We start from the raw sequence: 5,402 nt of genomic DNA, 5'->3' as shown, positions 1-5,402 counted from the left end.
GCAGTTTCACTTTTACCTTTTGTGCCATATATATGATTTTATGTATCTATATAAGATCTAAGAATCACAAGAGACAGCATATAGTATTTGGCTTTCTTTCTTTTTCCTCTTTTTTATTAGATACACTATATTTACATTTGAGATGTTATCCCTTTACCCAGCCCTGCTCCCATACCCCCTCCACCTCCAGTTCCCTTCACAAAGGTGCACTCCCTTCTGATCCCCCTCTCCACCCCATTGTCTTGTCATTCCCCTACATTGGAAAAAAACGTGCCCTCTCTGGAACAAAAGCCTCTTCTCACATTGATGACAGACACTGCTATCTTCAGCTACATACACAATTGGATCATTAGGTCTCTCCAAGTGTGCATAAAGGTTGGTGTTTTACTCCATGGGGAGTTTTGGACGGTTTGGCTTGTTGATAATGTTATCTTCCAATGAGGTTGCAACCCCTTTTAGCTCCTTGGGTCCTTTCTTTAGCAACCTCATTGGGATCTCCGAGTTCAGACAGATGGTTAGCTGCAAGCATGCTCAGCTGTATCTATATGACTCTAGCATAGTCCCTGAGGGGCATCTCTGTCTGATTCCTGCCATAAGTACTTTTAGGGATCAGATATAGTGCTTGGATTTGGTGACTTCAAATGTGATGAATCCCCAGGTGAGGTAGCTTCTGAGTGATCTTTTCTTCAATCCCTGTTCCTCTATTTGACCTTGCATTTCCTCCCATGAGAGTTTTGTTCTCTTTTCTAAGAAGGACTGAGACATCCACATTTTGGCCTTCCTTCTTTTTGAGCTTCATAATGTCTGTGAATTATTTCGTGAGTATTGGGTATTCAGTTCTTTCTGGGGCTAGTATCTGCTTATCAGTGAGTGCATACCATGTGTGTTCTTTTGTGACTGGGTTACCTCACTCAGGATGATAGTCTCTTGTGCCATCCATTTGCCTATGAATTTCATGAAGTCGTTGTTCTAATATCTGAGTAGTACTCCATTGTGTAAATATACCACACTTTCTGTATCCATTCATCCGTTGATGGACATCTGGGTTCTTTCCAAGTTCTGGCTATTATAAATAGGCTGCTATAAACATGGTGGAACATGTGTCCTTGTTATGTGTTAGAGCATCTATGGAGTATATGCCCAGGAATGGAATAGCTGGGTTTTCAAGTAGTACTATGTTCAATTTTCTGAGGAACTGCCAAATTGATTTCCAAAATGGTTATACCAGCTTACAACTCCACCAACAGTGGAGGAGTGTTCCTCTTTCTCCACATCCTCACCAGCATCTGCTGTCACCTGAATTTTTTATCTTAGCCACTCTGACTGGTGTGAGGTGGAATCTCAGGGTTGTTTTGATATGCATTTCCCTTATAACTAGGGATGTTGAGCATTTCTTTAGGTGCTAGTCAGCCATTCGATGTTCCTCAGCTGAGAATTCTGTTTAGCTCTGTACCCCATTTTTTAATAAGATTATTTAATTCTCTATAGTCTAGCTTTCTGAGTTCTTTGTATATATTGGATAATAACCCTCTATCAGATGTAGAATTGGTAAAGATCATTTCCCAGTCTGTTGGTTGTTGTTTTATCCTTTTGACAGTGTCCTTGGCCTTACAGAAGCTTTGCAATTTCATGAAGTCCCATTTGTCGATTCGATTCTTGATCTTAGAGCATAAGCCATTGGTGTTCTGTTCAGGAATTTTTTCTCTGTGCCTATGTGTTCTAAGATCTTCCCCACTTTCTCTTCTAATAGTTTCAGTGTACCTGGTTTTATGTGGAGATCTTTGATCCACTTGGACTTGAGCTTTGTACAAGGAGATAGGAAAGGATTGATTTTCATTCTTCTGCATGCTGACTGCCAGTTGAACCAACACCATTTGTTGAAGATGCTGTCCTTTTTCCATTGAATGTTTTTAGCTCCTTTGTCAAAGATCAAGTGACTGTAGGTGTGTGAGTTCATTTCTGGGTCCTCAGTTCTGTTCCATTGATCTACCTGCCTATTTCTGTACCAATACGATGCAGTTTTTATCACAATTGCTTTGTAATATAGCTTGAGATCAGGGATGGTCATTCCCCTAGAAGTGTTTTTATTCTTGAAAAATAGATTTCACTGTTCTAGGTTCTTTGATATTCCAGATGAATTTGCAAATTTCTTTTTCCAACTCAATGAAGAATTGGGTTGGAATTTTGATGGGGATTGCATTGAAGTTGTAGATTAATTTTGGCAAGATGGCCATTTTTACAATGTTGATCCTTCCAATCCATGAGCATGGGAGATTTTTTTCTCTTTCTGGGTATTTGTCTTTCAAAGACACTTATTATGATAATCTCCATATTAGCTTATCAGTGTTAACTGGGCAGTAATAGGATCCCTCCATGTTATATTATGTACATGCATGCATATATATACATACATATTCATACATGCACACATATTTTTTAATTCAGGTAAGACAGACCTATGACCAAGAGCTCCAGCAACAGAAAAATAGACCCTTCCCTCCACATCCTCAACCTTGTATTCATGTCCTGATTCTTTTTCCTCTTTCTCTATTTGTCTTGTATATGGGCCGAAAGTACAAAATTGTTTCACATGGATGAAGGTTATCAATTGTATGCTCATATTTTCACAGAATTATAAAGTTGAAAAATAACTTGGTGAGTTTCATTTGTCTCTTCCTTAACAAAATGAAGAATCAAGGCCTATGAAAGGTAAAGGGTTTATCCAAGCATCTGAAATATTGTTATTCTAGTCAAAATTAAATCTCAGGAAAGTTTTCAAGATTTCTTTATTTAATCAAAATATAATTGAATTGTTTCTTTCTTTCCTCCTTTCTACCCCTCTTGTGGCCCACTTCTTCCCAAATTTATGAACTCCTCATCTTTAAGCATTGTTGACATAACAAAACCTACTGAGTCCATTCAGTATGTTCTGCACCCCTAGATGAAGGGGTGCATCCAACTAACAGCTGCTAAGAGACGAACTTTACTCTTCCCCATGGATAACCTCCCCCTCTGTTATGCAGTATACCAAGTGATCAGCCCTAGAAACATACACATGAAAGTTTTAGAAAGTGTTAAAATTTATTTCCTTTCTACACTGCCACTTTCTAGAAGCTCTGAACAGAAAAGTGGGCCAATAGTGCCACACAGTGGCTGACAGGCTAATGTCACTTAAGGAATTTCCTTGAAGTTGAACTCCTAGCCCTTGCATGCTTTCTGGCCTAAAGAATGAGGGGGCACAGGGAGATCATCTCTAGGGATAAATGAAAAGATATCAACATAACCTCAGGTTTACCATTATAAAATAGTAGCCAAGTATACTGTTTAACATCCTCACTAAAACAGGTAGGAACTGGGGTACGGTACACAGCATAGTAGCCACAGGGATTCCTAAAGACACTCCAAGATCTTCCCTAAAACAGCTTGGAAAGATATTTTTGCAGTTTTAGTCTGGCTGCTTTTAGAGGCATATTGTTTTTACATCTGGCTTGCTAAGGGCTGGATTTTCAGATTGATACAGGATTTTCTTCCCAGAATAGCAAATACAAAGGTCCAGGTCTCAGGATACCAAAATCCACCCCCTGATACTTCAAATAGGGGCTTTACTAAATGTGTTTAGAAATTTGGAAGGTGGGTCTTTATTTTTACTTTTTTTCACAGAAAACCAAACTCTGATTGTTCTTCACAGGGGTCTTATACCCAGGTAGGCCAGAGGAAACAGAGATATATGGGCAGAAAAAGGAAAAGAGAACAAGTTTCCTGTCTTCGGCCAAGATCTGATAGCATGCCTCATCTGGGACTGGAGATTCTGGGAAAGCTAAGAGAAAACAAAAGGCTTCCCAATGCTGGACCTCAGTTAGGGATACATGCAGGGCACTTGGCAGTGAAACCTCGCTCCTATTTGGCCTATGAAAGGATTTGTGAATAGAAGTAAAATGAAGAGAAATCTGGCTTCAAGGAAAATGAGGCCTGGCCCTAGCCCAGCCCACGAATAACATTAGGATTAGAAAACTGGAGATTGAGGTCAGAAATTTGTAAATTAGGTAAATGGCCAATGGTAACTCAGGTAAGAGTTTTGTAATAAATGCATCTTGATTTTGTTCCAAGTTCTTATAATATGTCCAACTATTGGATTCCCTGAATGAACTGATTGCTGGCAAGCTGGGAAGTGAGAAATGCTTAGAATACTGGGTTCAGAGGAAAGGATGAGCATGAGGTAGAAAATAAAGAGCACTATAGGGCAACAGGGCAACAGGGCCTTGGGTAGAGGACAAACATTTTTGTGTTGGGATAAAATTTATACAACCAAATTAAGCTTAGTTTTAATTTAACATGATTGAGGTATTTATTGACATGATTTTTCATTATGTAATACAATCTGCTCTCAGTGGCAATCTTTCTGTCTTAGCTTCCTAAGGGAGGAGAGTGTATGTGTGAACTATCATATCTGCTTCCTTTAGACATAGATCAATTAGAAAGTCGGGGAAATGTAGTCGTGACTGATTATATTCTTGACATATAATTATTTCATAGAGTTGTGAGTTGGAAGAGACATGGTAGCTTACCTCCATTTCACAGATAAAGAAATTGAGCCTCTGCCAGCTGGTGGGTATGCCACAGGCCTATAAACACAGTTCTTGATTACATCTCTAATTAACTATAATCCAGAAATGGAGCACACAAAAACAGTTGTGGTCTAGATCTTGAGGCTGGAGTATAGGTTTCTGACTTGCATCTTGACATGGAGATCTTAAAGCATAGTGGCTGTGAAAATCTTAGGCTCAGGGTATTGAAGCAAGCAGATCTCTGAGTTCAAGGTCAGCCTGGGACAAAACAAGTTTCTAGGAGTGGTGGTGCACACCTTTAATCTGAGCCACAATTTCTACTGGAAGCCTACATAAGGACATTGGAATAAGAAAGATTCACTCTTTTTTGACTATGTTGTAAGATCCCAAGGAGTCTTAGCTCAGAGGCACGACCGACAGAACACAATTAGATGCTGTAATAAGAGGTTTTTATTTCGTGTACATGGGGTTGCTTATCCTTTCAGGGAGAGTCAACCCCAAATTCAAAAAGCACAAACCTTTTATTCTTTCCAAATGGCAGATTTCAGCAACAGCGTACTTGGCTTACTCTCATTGGTGAATCTTAGGACAAAGGATCAGACATTGGCTAGCCCTGGGGGGCTTAGTCATTTCTTTATCTTGTTCTGTGCTTGGCCTTGGGGAAAGGGCCAAGTTGAAAGTCCCTGGCGATGGGGAATGGGTCACACTGGGTGGTCAGGCAGGGATAGGCTGACTCCTGGTGGTTTTTCTCAGAATTTATCACCGGGAGGGGTAGAGGGTCTTTTCCAGGAATTGTTTTATCTTAACTCAGCTTAGCATAGCCTGACCTGTCCATTA

Source organism: Micromys minutus (assembly GCF_963924665.1).
Source record: "Micromys minutus genome assembly, chromosome: X".
NCBI classification, from domain to species: Eukaryota; Metazoa; Chordata; class Mammalia; order Rodentia; family Muridae; genus Micromys; species Micromys minutus.
Note: the sequence above shows the minus strand (reverse complement) of the source record.